The 15952-nt window shown below is 41.5% G+C and overlaps 1 protein-coding gene across 1 annotated transcript in view; it reads right to left on the reverse strand.

The window, feature by feature from the left end:
- The window catches only part of IFT81 (intraflagellar transport 81), a 328264-nt gene that overhangs the window by 134701 nt on the left and 177611 nt on the right, over positions 1-15952 (reverse strand). The gene's annotated exons all lie outside the window — the stretch shown is intronic.

Here is a 15952-nt window from a genome sequence, read left to right on the forward strand (position 1 = left end):
CTGTACCCAAATGAAATTGACGTCTTTTTTTCCCCACAAACAGAGCTTTCTTTTGGTGGTATTTGATCCCCTCTGCGATTTTTACTTTTTGCGCTATAAACAAAAAAAGAGCGACAATTTTGAAAAAATAACAATATTTTTCACAATGAAATTCCCCCCCCAAAAAATGTAAAAATCAAAATTTTTTAACATGTTAGGCCAATTTGTTTTCTGCTACATATGTTTGGTAAAAAAAAAATCGCAATAAGCGTATTTTGATTGGTTTGCACAAAAGTTATTGCGTTTACTAACTAAGGGAAAGATTTTTGTCATTTTTATTGTTTTTTTTTTTTTTTAACGAGTAATGGCGGCGATCTGCGATTTTTTTTGCTGGACTGCGACATTACGGCGGACAGATTGGACCCTTGACTGACATTTTTGACACTTTTGGGGGTACCAGTTACATTACTACAGTAATCAGTGCTATACATATGCACTGTTTCTGTAAAAATGACACTGGCAGGGAAGGGGTTAACTTTATTGGAGAGGCAGGGGTTAAATGTGTCCCTAGGGGTGTGCTTCTAACTGTAAAGGGGTGTGGCTTTTCATGTAACCACAGAGACATACGATCCTACATAGCAGGATCGTATGATCTCTGCAGTTACACCAGGGAGAATGACTGGCGTCTTTGTTTACATCAGCCGCCTGCCTTTCTCCCTCTGCAGCGGACGATCGCGGGTGGCCGGCGGACATCTGAGCCGCCAGTCACTCGCTCGGGGAACACCGTGAAACGAGCGGGGACAGGAGCGCGCCCCCGGCGGCGCGCGCTCGCCCCCTATTGGCTTGCGGGCGAGTGACGTATATATACGTCACTTTGCCCAGGAGGGGCTGACCGCAGCCGTAAATAGTCGTGCGGCGGTCGGCAAGTGGTTAAATAGAAAGTACATTTGTAAGTAATGCACAGTATAGCAACTCATACGAATCAATTATCCCTTCTTAGTGTAGCCACAGCAATTAAGGATTGATTTGTTATATATTATTGCACTTTCAAAATTGTTCTTCTCCTTTCTAAACAAGACTAAGAATTACTACCTCTACTACAAAAACAAGACTTTGAATGTAAACATATTTTTTTACTGTGTATATGAAAAAATTAGGTAAACAATCTGAAAATGGTTGGAAAAAATGCCACTGAACTATAAAATCTAATACAGGATATAAAGCCACAACAGGGAAGTCACAGTATGATGGCACCTTAACTTTCCTTTTTTTACAGGCCTCAATAAAATTAAATTTTCCAAACGTTAAAAACCCTATAAATACAAAAAGCAAATATTAATCTGCTAAAACACGAAATCTTCAAGAATGTTAGAAACTATTAAATAATTGTTACAGAATGTATTACAAGTATTACAAGTTTGGGATTCACTATTTTCTTTTGTTTTCAGACAGCATAGGCAATGAAGTGTTTCCATGACATATTAGACGTTTGTTTTCCATTTGTAGATAACCATGGTTTTCAGAATGTGCAGACGTAGAGCACGCTGTAATGACTTTGGCCAGATGCCCTGAGATTTGTTTCCAAGTATTAACTTCCCAACCAAGTACTTACATGTACATGGGTGTAGTGTGGATTAGACTGGAATAAAGGAACTACTGCTGCTTAATTTAGAAACAATAATTCCAAAGCGTATGGGAATTATGGCAAGTTTCACATTTAACAAATTAAATTTAGCTTCATACCGAAAATTCTGGTTTGTATCTCCAGAAAAAGCAAATGCAAAAAGCAAATGATTTCCTGCGGGTGTCCTAGTGCTGAGATAAGTATATAATTATTTAAAAAACATTTCCTGTATTGATTATGGCAGGTAAGGCTTGGAACCTGCCATGTTAAAAAAAATATAATTAATAAGGGTCCCTCCACTGCAGACCAACTTCTGAAGCTTCATACATAGTAAGACAGGAGAGACAAATGATAGCAGCCTCAGCCCTGCTCTTTTCAGGCCACACCCTGATGTGTTTTACCCCCATCCTTGGGGCTTAGTCATGGAGGTAAAGATTCTATGTAGCGGAGAGATGTTTATAGAATGATAGAATAAACATTAGACATCAGATGGATCCAGGGAAGAGGAAAAGAGGTCACTCAATGGAGGATCAAAAAGCCACTTCCAATTAACACATATGAACATACAAAAAGTGCATCAAAATGAGGGGACTAGGGCATTGCCAGGAACGCTCCCTATGCACACTGAAGTGCTCTCATGAGTCTGCCACCTAAGGGTTAACCTAGTGCAGACTAATTTAATGAATTGGCAACAGGCTGCCTTATTTAAACCCCTCAGCAGCACTGTGTCTTTGCTGTCTGATCTGCAGCTTTTTCTGTGTTCCTGAACCTGAAACCTGTTGTATCCAGTTTGATTCCTGTTTGACCTCCTGGCTTGTCCCTCACCTCGCTTGTCTGCTGCCCGCCCTGACCTCGGCTTGTTTAGGACTACTCTTCTGCCTTATCCTTGTCTGTTTATCTGCTACCGGACCTTGACCTGTTCACCTCCTGGCAAGGCAACCCCGAGGACCGCGACCTGGTGCTATACACGCAGCGATATCCATCCTCACCATCAGGGGCTCTGGTGAAGACCGGTTGGCACTTCGATTACACACCTCGGGTAAGCCTGCGTCTATTGCCTGGGTGATTCCTGTGCTCCATCCCTCGGTGAGCTAGGGGCTACCCTCTGCAAGTCAGGCTCACCTCCAGAGTCCTGACAGGTATGACGCTCAAAGTCCCTAGACGTTGTAAAAATTTTAAAGACGCCCCAGGAGAAAACCCTATCCATCTGTAAATGTTAAAAGAAAAAAAAAAACGGAGAAAAGGCAGCAAAAATTTAAACAAAATGAGATCTTAAAACAAAAGAATCCCTAGAGAAATCCTCCCACCCATTAACAAGCAACTGCTTAATAGAGTAGATAAAATTAAAAACGCTTTAATCATGGCAGGTAAGACTTGGAATCTGCCAGATTAAAAATAAGGGAGCAACCATTGCAGACCTATTTTTGAAGCTCCATACATAGTAAGTGACTGAACTGCAACAAGCAGACTCATAATACGTGTTCTGACACCTGAGGAATCAGCCCTGTTTTAATGCTTGAATATGAATCTATCTCAATAAAAAAGGATCTCTTCGTGGTACTAAATAAGCAAAAACAACTGAGTAGCTTAGAATAAAACAAGAATATGAAATCTGAGTACTTGCTTTAAGCAATAAGTCTACTTCATTTCAAGTATTTTTTGCTCCATAGTTTTTGAGTCAATAAATAAACCTCTTTACAGATGTTCATTTGGATTTAAAGTGGATGTAAACCCTGACATTTAACCAGTGAAGCAAACAGCCTTAGATGATACACAAAGATGAGAAAAATTTCCATACATAAGTTTTATTTGTATATCTGCTTTCTCCAGCTTTCTACATGGTTTAGAAAGTGAACATCATGTTACAAGTAAACACTACGGATATATATGCCTAAGTCAAATTTCATGAATGGAGTTTACCTCCACTTTAAATCACCAAACCCCTTTTAAACCAACATTCAGCAATCAAAGAAGGCAAGTTATTAAATATACAGTGGATATAAAAAGTCTACACGCCCCTGTTAAAATGTCAGGTTTTTGTGACGTAAAAAAAAAAATTAGACAAAGATAAATCATTTCAGAACCTTTTCAACCTTTAATATGACCTATAAACTGTACAACTCAATTAGAAAATAAACTGAAATCTTTTCGGGAGGGGGGGGAGGGGAAGAGTAAAAATAAAAACTAAAATAATGTGGTTGCATTAGTGTACACACCCTCTTATAACTGGGGATGTGGTTATGTTCAGAATTAAGCAATCACATTCAAACTCATGTTAAATAGGAATCAGTATACACCTGTCATCATTTAAAGTGCCTCTGATTAACCCCAAATAAAGTTCAGCTGTTCTAGTAGGTCTTTCCTGACATTTTCTTAGTCGCATCCTACAGCAAAAGCCATGGTCTGCAGAGAGTTTGCAAAGCATCAGAGGGATCTCACTGTTAAAAGGTATCAGTCAGGAGAAGGGTACAAAATAATTTCCTAGGCATTAGATATCCCATGGAACACAGTGAAGACAGTCATCATCAAGTGGAGAAAATATGGCACAACAGTGACATTACCAAGAACTGGACATCCCTTCAAAATTGATGAAAAGACAATTAGATAGAAAACTTAACATGAAAAGGAACTTAATCTTTCAGCATACAGGACCCGAAGCCTACATCCAAATCAGCAAAGAAATGGCTTTACCAGAAAAAGATTAAAGTTTTCAAATGGCCAAGCCAGAGACCAGACCTGAATCCGATGAAAATCTGTGGGGTGATCTGAAGAGGGCTGTGCACAGGAAATGCCCTCGCAATCTGACAGATTTAGAATAATTTATATGTAACCATCTTTATGTTCAAGTTCAAAATATAATGTCTACAGTGCCTTGCGAAAGTATTCGGCCCCCTTGAACATTTCAACCTTTTGCCACATTTCAGGCTTCAAACATAAAGATATAAAACTGTAATTTTTTGTGAAGAATCAACAAGTGGGACAAAATCATAGAGAAAACACACATTACCAGTCCCTGCGCAGATCCTGGAGATTGATTCTCAAGCTGGGGAATCTTGTAATATGGCCTGTGGTGAAACACATGAATGAAGCGTGGCAGCTCTCCTAACCCTCCATGGGATATGAGGCAAAGCAGCTGTACAAAAAATAAAGGAACAGAGCGCACACCGCCCTAGTGTAACACCATTTATTTGAAGTTAATAGAAGCCATAATTGTGAGTACCTATTTTTATGGCTTCTATTAACTTCAAATAAATGGTGTTACACTAGGGCGGTGTGCGCTCTGTTCCTTTATTTTTTGGGACAAAATCATGAAGTGGAACGAAATTTATTGGATATTTCAAACTTTTTTAACAAATAAAAACATGAAAAATTGGGCGTGCAAAATTATTCAGCCCCCTTAAGTTAATACTTTGTAGTGCTACCTTTTGCTGCGATTACAGCTGTAAGTCGCTTGGGGTATGTCTCTATCAGTTTTGCACATCGAGAGACTGAAATTTTTGCCCATTCCTCCTTGCAAAACAGCTCGAGCTCAGTGAGGTTGGATGGAGAGCGTTTGTGAACAGCAGTTTTCAGTTCTTTCCACAGATTGGATTCAGGTCTGGACTTTGACTTGGCCATTCTAACACCTGGATATGTTTATTTGTGAACCATTCCATTGTAGGTTTTGCTTTATGTTTTGGATCATTGTCTTGTTGGAAGACAAATCTCCATCCCAGTCTCAGGTCTTTTGCAGACTCCATCAGGTTTTCTTCCAGAATGGTCCTGTATTTGGCTCCATCCATCTTCCCATCAATTTTAACCATCTTCCCTGTCCCTGCTGAAGAAAAGCAGGCCCAAACCATGATGCTGCCACTAGTATGTTTGAAAGTGGGGATGGTGTGTTCATGGTGATGAGCTGTGTTGCTTTTTCGCCAAACAGAACGTTTTGCATTGTTGCCAAAAAGTTTGATTTTGGTTTCATTTGACCAGAGCACCTTCTTCCACATGTTTGGTGTGTCTCCCAGGTGGCTTGTGGCAAACTTTAAACTACACTTTTTATGGATATCTTTAAGAAATGGCTTTCTTCTTGCCACTCTTCCATAAAGGCCAGATTTGTGCAGTATATGACTGATTGTTGTCCTATGGACAGAGTCTCCTACCTCAGCTGTAGATCTCTGCAGTTCATCCAGAGTGATCATGGGCCTCTTGGCTGCATCTCATCAGTCTTCTCCTTGTATGAGCTGAAAATTTAGAGGGACGGCCAGGTCTTCGTAGATTTGCTTTGGTCTGATACTCCTTCAATTTCAATATTAATCGCTTGCACAGTGCACTTTGGGATGTTTAAAGCTTGGGAAATCTTTTTGTATCCAAATCCGGCTTTAAACTTCTCCACAACAGTATCTCGGACCTGTCTGGTGTGTTCCTTGTTCTTCATGATGCTCTCTGCGCTTTAAACGGACCTCTGAGACTATCACAGTGCAGGTGGTGCATTTATACGGAGACTTGATTAAACACAGGTGGATTCTATTTATCATCATTAGTCATTTAGGTCAACATTGGATCATTCAGAGATCCTCACTGAACTTCTGGAGAGAGTTTGCTGCACTGAAAGTAAAAGGGGCTGAATAATTTTGCACGCCCAATTTTTCAGTTTTTTATTTGTTAAAGTTTGAAATATCCAATAAATTTCGTTCCACTTCATAATTGTGTCCCACAGTTTTATATCTTTATGTTTGAAGTCTGAAATGTGGCAAAAGGTCGAAAAGTTCAAGGGGGCTGAATACCTTCGCAAGGCACTGTATGTAAAGATTGTAAATTAGTAATAAATATATATACATAGTGGGGGAAAATAATTATTTGATGCTCTGCAGATTTTGTAAGTTTGCCCACTTACAAAGAAATGAAGGGTCTATAATTTTTATCACAGGTGTATTTTAAATAATGGAGACAGAATATCAACCAAAAATCCTGAAAAAACACATAATATAAATGTTATAAACTGAGTTGCAGTTGAGTGAGTAAAAAAAGTATTCGTGTATTTGATCCCCAAGCAAAACATGACTTAGTACATGGTGGAGAAACCCTTGTTGGCAAGCACAGAGGTAAGACATTTCTTGTAGTTGGTGACCAGGTGATGCATCTCAGGAGGGATTTTGGTCCACTCTTCTTTACAGATCTTCTCTAAAACCTTTAGGTTTCTTGGCTGTCTCTTGGCAACTCGAAGTTTCAGTTCCCTCCACACATTTTCTATAGGATAAAGGTCTGAAGACTGGCTAGGACACTCCATGGCCTTAAATCCAAGTATATGAACAATTCAATGTGCATAAATTATATACATAAATTGTATGAATACAAATGTGCATAAATCAAATACACAAATTAATACATTAATAAATTAATAGTGAACCAGAACATAAAGTCCCAAACACAACGTGATGCAACTTCTTAAATAAATGCTCAGGTGATCACAAATGTTGCCAGATGGTGCTAAATTCAAAAGGTGACTTTGAAATCCCTCCACCTGGTGAAATTCCTCCTTACCGGACGGATATAAAGTAAGTGCTGATCATTTCAATATTCCTAAATCAATTCCTGTGCCCACACAAAAGAAAATGGTGCTCTTCACCGTGCATGCAATAGCCAGCTTGGCCTCTTACCAGACCGGTATATATAAAAAGCACTCTGCAAACTCCTGGAGATAGTCCAACTGTCTCTGTCCAGGTGAATCAATGTGATCGATTGGCAGGACTCAGCAGGGTAAATCTTATCGGCTCCGGGTCTAATACATCTTGAAGTGTTTAAAGGCACATGGTGTGCAATACACCTGAGGAGCGCTGCTAATGCCTGCAAGGACTGCACAATGTCGCTTCTTACTCCAACTGCGTGCAGTCAATCACTGACTCTAGGATAGCCATTCAGCATCTCTGTTCTTTCTTTCTTAGGCACATTGAGTTTGCACTGAAGCTGTTTGCTGATGTAATTCATCAATATGGCCCTCCACACTGCTATCTGGATTCTACTTCATGCACCTGCAAGGCTGGCTCCTTTGTTGCCTAGAAGGTATGTTTTGGGTTACTGTCATGCTGGAAGACCCATCTTCAGGGTTCTGGCTGAGCTAGATTTAACAATACATAGCCCTGTCTGTTGGCCCCTCAATGCGGCAAAGTCGGCCTGTACCATTAGCAACTGCCCCAAAGCATCACGTTTCCACCTCCGTGCTCGACTGTAGGGATGGTGTTCTTTTTCTTCCTCCAAACACGGCGTGTCCCTTCCTCAAGAAGGCACATATACCGTCATACCAATTAACATTTAAATGATTCAGAGAAGGTTTGAAAGAAAGTGCTGTGGTCAGATGAGATCAAAATTGAGCTCTTTGACATTAACGTCGACTTGCCGTGTTTGGAGGAAGAAAAATGCTGACTATGACCACAAGAACACCATCCTTATAGTCAAGTTTCTCCACCAAGTATTGTAAGTCATGTTTTTCTTGGGGATCAAATACTGATTTTACTCACCGAACTGCAACTCAATTCATAACATTTGTATCATGTGTTTTTTTTTGGATTTCTGGTTGATATTCTGTCTATATCATTTAAAATACACCTATGATAAAAATGGGCAAAATCTGCAGGGAATAAAATACTTATTTCCCCCACTGTATATATACAGTATCTCACAAAAGTGAGTACACCCCTCACATTTTTGTAAATATTTCATTATATCTTTTCATGTAACAACACTGAAGAAATGACACTTTGCTACAATGTAAAGTAGTGAGTGTATAGCTTGTATAACAGTGTAAATTTGCTGTCCCCTCAAAATAACTCAACACACAGTTATTAATGTCTAAAACGTTGGCAATAAAAGTAAGTACACCCCTAAGTGAAAATGTCCGAATTGGGCCCAATTAGCCATTTTCCCTCCCCGGTGTCGGTTTGGATACAAATGACCTCCCTTAGAGATGTCTGAAGTCTCTTTTTCCTCTCTAGGCTCATTGCGCCCTCCTCATAGTCCTCAGGCTTTTCTCTTACATCCGCTCTTGGAGCAGGTAATGTATTCTGATTGGGATCATCCTGATAGGATTTTTGTTCCTCCTAAAAGGTTTTTAATATTGTATCCCATGGAGGAAAAATTCACAAGAAAATGAAGTATATCTACTGTGGATGATGCCATTGCTTCAGTTAACAAAAGTTTAACTTGTCCTGTGGATAATGCCCAGGTTAATAAAGATCCAGCTGATAAGAAAATGGAATCTTTACTAAAAGCTTCCTTTGCTGTTGCAGGATCTGCGATACAACCAGCAGTGGCAGCTATAGGAGCTTGTCAGTCTTTAAAAGACCGTATTAAGCGAGTATCCAGGACGGTTTCTTCTCAAGGAGATTCTGTGGAAGATTTGACAGATCTACCTCACACTTTATGTTTTGCAGTGGATGCTCTTAATGACTTCATGCAGCAGATGTCATGGTTTGCTCTTTTGACAGTGCATATTTGCTGAATCCCATGCCTAAAAAGCTTGTCTGTGGAATTACTGTGTAAAAAGTTGCTGGCTGGCTTTCCCTTTCATGGAGAACGCCTATTTGGTGATGATCTGGATAGGTATATCCGAAGGATTTCGGGGGGGAAGAGTACGTTGCTACCTGTTAGGAGGAAAAGCAAACGTCCTTCTTTTAAAATTCCCAGCACTCACACTCCTGGTGCTTCTAATCCCAGGCAGTTGCGACGGCCCCAGCCGTCTGGTAGAACCAAGCCTTCAGGGCAAGGGCAGAAAAAACCCTAGGCCCAGAGATCCAACAAAGTCTACCTCCAAGCCTGCTGTACCTTGCATCCTTGTTCAATAAAGCCTTTCATCGTGAGCTATTGCCTCGTGTGCGGCCATTTCTCTTGTATCCTGTCTGCGGTGGCGATCCAAGGTCCTGCACCCAAGGCTGGCTGTGAAGTTCCAAACTGCCTGAGCGGTGTACATCTCTTTCTCTGTACCTCCAAGCCTACCTTGTGAAGAGGTGCCCCCACTCAGTCGGGTGGGGGGAAGGCTGCAACGGTTCTCAAAGGTCTGGGTAGAAATAATTCAGGACAACTGGGTTATTTCCACCATCTCGCAGGGATACAAACATACCTGCAGATCCTCTAAAAAGAAGAAGATCTCTCTTTCTGGCTCTGGATCAGTTAAGGTCCCAAAGAGTGATTACAGTGGTTCCAGAGGACAAAAGATTCAGGGGTTTTTACTCAAACCGTTTTCGTAGTCCCCAAGCCGAATGGAGACGCAAGACCTATTCTGGATCTCAAAGCTCTGAACCAGTTATTGAACATTCATACTTTCCATATGGAGTCAATTTGTTTCGTCATGGCCTACTTACAGGGAGAAGAATTTCTAGCATCTATAGACATCAAGGATGCACAGCTTCACGTGCCTATACAGACAGTCCCTGAGTTACAAACAAAATAGGGTCTGTAGGTTTGTTCTTAAGCTGAATTAGTTTGTAAGTCGGAACAGATACATTTTTTAAGTGTAGCTCCAGCCCAAAGAGTAATTTGTAGGTTTTGTGGCTAGCATAGGGAAGGGTTAACACCCCTGTACCATGTGTTTTGCTGTAACACTGTTCAGAAGATTTCATCTCACTTTCTGTCCCTGTGACAACTGGATTTTGAAAATTGTGGGTTGTTATGGAAACAAAGATTAGTGATAAAGCTTCAGTTGAGACACCTTTTTCCCACCAGAACTCTTGCAGGAGTGATTTTCCCTTCCTAGGGGTAAATTTCCTCTCACTACCTGTTGTCTCCCTCCATTTGTAAGTAGGAGTAGATTGTAAGTCAGATGTTTGTAACCCGGGGACCGCCTGTATTTCAGGCCCATCAAAGGTTTTTATACTTTGCAGTAGAAAACTAGCTCCAGTATTGGCCACTCTAAGGTCTCGAGGGATATCAGTGATAGGATATCTAGACGATCTTTTACTAATAGATCGATTGGCTTTGGCTCTAAGCCAAAATGTTTTCCAAACAGTAAAGTTCTTAGAACATTGAGGTTGGATGCTGAACTTGGCAAAATCAGCATTACAGTGGGTCCAGCGTCTGGAATATCTGGGTTTCCTTGTGGCTACAAATACAGTCAAAGATATTCCTGCCATCAAGAAAGGTCACAGACTTGAAGGCTCTGGTTCAATCCGTAAGAAGGCAAAAGTATCTTTCTTGAAGTTATTAGGGAAGATGGTGTCCACATTCGGAGCAATTCCCTATGCTCAATTCCATGCCAGACCCTTACAGAACAACATTCTGTCAGCATAGACAAGAAAGATCCAGTCCCTAGATTAGTGCATGTCCTTTGTACCAAGAGTATGTCAAAGTCTAAATTGGTCCTTTCTTCCAGTAGTCTGGAAAGTATGGACTACAGATGCCAGTCTCTCCGGTTGAGGAGCAGTTCTGAAGGAAGCCACTGTCCAAGGGAAGTAGTCTTGGGTAGAGAAAAGTCTCCCCATCAATATCTTGGAAATCCGAGCAGTCTGTCAGGCTATAAAGTACTGGACGCCCAGACTTCGGGGTTATCCTGTCAGGGTACAATCCGACAATGCCAAAGCTGTGGCTTAGATCAACCATCAGGGAGGCACCAAAGGTCAGTCAGTCCAGAAAGATCCTGGGCAGAGAAATTTGTTCAATGCCTGTCAACGGTCAACAGATGTTTCCGGGGAATAGTCCTTACACCCCGAGATCTTTGCATTGATCTGCCAACGCTGGGGGGGGGGGGGTCCCAGATGTAAATATGTTGGTTTCCAGGTTCAACAACAAGTTGAAGAGATTTGTGTCCAGGACCAGGGATCCACTCACAGTCAGAGTGGATGCTTTGGGGACTCCTTGGGAGGAGTTTTCCCTGATCTATGCCTTTCCTCAGGTTCAGCTGCTACCGCGTCTGTTTTACGCAGAATCCAGCTAGAGGGGAATCTAGTAATCCTGGTAGCTGCGAGGAGGGTTTGGGTTTTTCCACTGCTTCAGGACCCACTCTATAAAAGGTCAGATATTCCACCCTGCTTTACAGTCTCTAAATTTTATGGCTTGACTATTAAAGCCTTAATTTTGACTGAGCGGGGTATATCTGGCCCTGCAGTTTCTACCCTAATAAATGCTCTAGAAGAATTATTACAGTCTGGAAATCTTACATTACCTGGTGTGAAGCCAGGAAATAGCATCCCCGCAAGTATATTATCGGGAGAATTCTAGCCTTCTTTGCAAGTAGGGGTAGATATGAAATTAGCCTTGAGTACTATTAAGGGTCAAATTTCAGCCTTGTCATTTTTTTTCCAGAAACCGATTGCTTCGCATTCCTTGGTTCAAACCTTCATCCAACGAATGTTATGTATGCTTCCACCAGTGAAGCCATCATTGTGTCCTTGGGATCTAAATGTTGTGCTGGCAGTTTTACAGAAACAGCCTTTTGAGCCCATGGGGCATATTCACCTGGTTCTTCTGAACACAAAACTGGTCTTTTTGACTGCGATAACTTCAGCCAGAAGAGTACCGGAACTAGCAGCTCTTTCTTGTCAAGAGCCAATCTTGATTTTACATCAAGATAGGGTGATTTTACGTCCACACCCAGGTTTTTTGCCCAAGGTGGTGTCCACTTTTGCTTTGAATCAGGACATTATATTTCCTTCCTTTTTTCCAGATCCTCAAACAGGGGAGGAAAAGCTACTACAGTACATTCTCTCGATGTAGTACAGGCACTTAAGATTTATTTGGAAAGGTTGGCTCAAGTTTGTAAGACCGATCTTTTGTTCGTGCTGCCGGAAGGGCCCAGGAAAGGGCAGGCAGCATCTAAGTCTATGATTTCTCATTGGATTCGCCAGGTTATTATCCAGGCGTAAGGTTTGAAAGGGAAGGTTCCACCTTTTCCTGTGAAGGCACACTCTTCCAGAAGAGTAGGCGCCTCTTGGGCAGTTCGCCATCAAGCTTCTATGGCTCAGATTTGCAAAGTCGCGACTTGGTTGTCAGTGCATAGGTTCACTCATTACTATCGAGTGGATGTTACGACCCAGGAGTCTGTATTTGGCCGCAGTGTTCTGCAGGCAGCTGTGTAGACCTTTTGTGATCTGATGGTGGTATTTAGGGTTTCCCCCTACCCTCAGATGCATTGCTATGGGACGTCCCATATGATAATGAATATGGCTCTGTGTCCCGTGATGTACGAAAAAAAAATATGGATTTTTTACTACAGCTTACCTGTAAAATCCATTTCTTGGAGTACATCACGGGACACAGAGGTCCCTCCTCTCTTGTATGGGGCTTTTTTATTCTTCAAAACTGAGGTACTTCCTGTGTAGGAGGGGTTATATAGGGGGACTTCCTGTGTGACTGGTTGCCAGTGTCCATTCGCCGCCTGAAGGTGGCATATAACCCATATGGTAATGAATGTTACGCATGTGTCCCGTGATGTACTCCAAGAAATGGATTTTACTGGTAAGCTGTAGTAAATAATCCACATATGTGTTTGTGTGTGTGTGTGTGTGTGTGTGTGTAGGACTCACCAGCCACTTTATTAGGTACACCTGTTCAATTGCTTGGTAACACAGATTGCTAATCAGCCAACTCAACGCATTTAGGAATCTTGACATGGTGAAAACGACTGGCTGGAGTTCAAACTGAGCATCAGAATGGTAAAGAAAGGGGATTTAGGTGACTCTGAACGTGGCTGCTGCATGTAGCATGGTTGTTGGTGCTGAACTACTGGGATTTTCACGCACAACTATCTCTAGGGTTTACAGAGAGTGATCCCAAAAAGAGAAAATATCCAGTGAGCGACAGTTGTGTGAACGAAAATACCATGTTGATGTCAGAGGTCAGAGGAGAATGGCCATACTGATTTGAGATGATAGAAAGGCAACAGTAATTCAAATAACTACTCGTTACAACCAAGGTATGCAGAATACCATCTCTGAATGCACAACACATTGAGCATTGAAGCAGATGGGCTACAGCAGCAGAAGACCACATTGGGTGCCACTCCTGTCAGCTAAGAAAAGAAAACTAAGGCTACAATTTCAAAATTGGACAATAGAGGATAAGAAAAACGTTGCCTGGTTTAATGAGTCTCAATTTCAACTGCGACATTCAGATGGTAGGATCAGAGTTTGGTGTAAAAAACATGAAAGCATCGATCCATCCTGCCTTGTATCAACGGTTCAGGCCTGTGGTGGTGTAATGGTGTACAGCATATTTTTTTGGCAAACTTTGGGTCCCTTAGTACCAATTGAGCATCGTTTAAACACTTCGGCCTACCTGAGTATTGCTGCTGACCATGTTCATACCTTTATGACTACAGTGTACCCATCTTCTGATGGCTACATCCAGCAGGTTAATGCATCATGTCACAAAGCTCAAATCATCTCACCACTGGTTTCTTGAACATGACAATAAGTTCACTGTACTCCAATGGCCGCCACAGTCATCAGATCTCAATCCAATAGAGCAAATTTGGGATGTGATGGAATGGGAGATTGGCATCATGGATGTGCAGCCGACAAATCTGCAGCAACTGCACGATGCTATCATGTCATTATGGATCAAAGTCTCTGAGGAATATTTCCAACATCTTGTCGAATCTATGCCACGAAGAATAAAGGCAGTTTTGAAGGTAAGAGGGGTCCAATCTGGTACTAGCAAGGTGTACTTAATAAAGTGGCCAGTAAATGTGTGTGTGTATTTATATATACCATATAGATATAGATATATACACAGCTCAAAAAAATTAAAGGAACCCTTTTTAATTAGAGTATAGCATCAAGTCAGTGAAACTCCTGGGGTATTGATCTGGACAGTTAAGTAGCAGAGGGGGTTGTTGATCAGTTTCAGCTGCTTTGGTGTTATCAAAATAAAAAACAGGTGCACTAGATTGGCAACAATGAGATGACCTCCAAAACAGGAATGGTTTTATAGGTGGGGGGCCACTGACATTTTTTTCCCTACTCATTTTTTCCGACTGTTTTTCACTAGTTTTGCATTTGGCTAGGGTCAGTGTCAATACTGGTAGCATGAGGCGATACCTGGAGCCTATAGAGGTTGCACAGGCAGTCCTACTCCTCCATGATGGCAGTTCAATACGTGCCATTGCCAGAAGGTTTGCTGTGTCTCTAAGCACAGTCTCAAGAGCATTAAGGAGATTCCAGGAGACAGTCAGTTACTCTGGGAGATCTGGACAGGGCCAAAGAAGGTTATTAACCCATCAGCAGGACCAGTATCTGCTCCTTTGTGCAAGGAGGAACAGGATAAGCACTGCCAGAGCCCCACAAAATGACCTCCAGCAGGCCACTGGTGTGAATGTCTCTGGCCAAACAATCAGAAACAGACTTCATGAGAGTGCCCTGAGGGCCCGAAATCCTCTAGTGGGCCCTGTGTTTATTGCCCAGCACCGTGGAGCTCGATTGGTATTTGCCATTGAACACCAGAATTGGCAGGTCCGCCACTGGCGCCCTGTGCTTTTCACAGATGAGAGCAGGTTCACCCTGAACACATGTGACGGATGTGAAAGGGTCTGGAGAAGCCATGGAGAATGTTATGCTGCCTGTAACATTGTTTAGCATGACCGGTTTGGTAGTGGGTCAGTAATGGTCTGGGGAGGCATATCCATGGACGGATGCACAGACCTCTCCAGGCTAGACAATGGCACCCTGACTGCCATTAGGTATCAAGATGAAATCCTTGGACCCATTGTCAGACCCTAAGCTGGTGCAGTGGGTCCTGGGTTCCTCCTGGTGCACTACAATGCTTGGCCTCATGTGGCTTGAGCACAGTATCTCACAAAAGTGAGTACACCCCTCACATTTTTTTAAAATATTTTATTATATCTTTTTATGTGACAACACTGATGAAATGACACTTTGCTACAATGTAAAGTAATGAGTGTTAAAATATTGACACTTTGGGCCCATTTTGACACTTTAACTTAGGGGTGTACTCACTTTTGTTGCCAGCGGTTTAGACATGAATGGCTGTGTGTTGAGTTATTTTGTGAGGGAACAGCAAATGTACACTGTTATAGTTGTCACATGAAAAGATATAGTAAAAGATTTACAAAAATTCGAGGGGTTTACTCAGTTTTGTGAGATACTGTGTGTGTGTGTGTATATATATATATATATATATATATATATATATATATATATATATATATATATATATATATATATATATATATACACACAGTGGGTACGGAAAGTATTCAGACCCCCTTAATTTTTTCACTCTTTGTTATATTGCAGCCATTTGCTAAAATCATTTAGGTTCATTCTTCTTCCTCATGAATGTACACATAGCTCCCCATACTGACAGAAAAACACAGAATTGTTGACATTGTTGCAGATTTATTAAAAATGAAAAACTGAAAGATCA

The sequence above is a fragment of the Pelophylax lessonae genome (genome assembly GCF_965119305.1).
Source record: "Pelophylax lessonae genome assembly, chromosome: 1".
NCBI lineage: Eukaryota > Metazoa > Chordata > Amphibia > Anura > Ranidae > Pelophylax > Pelophylax lessonae.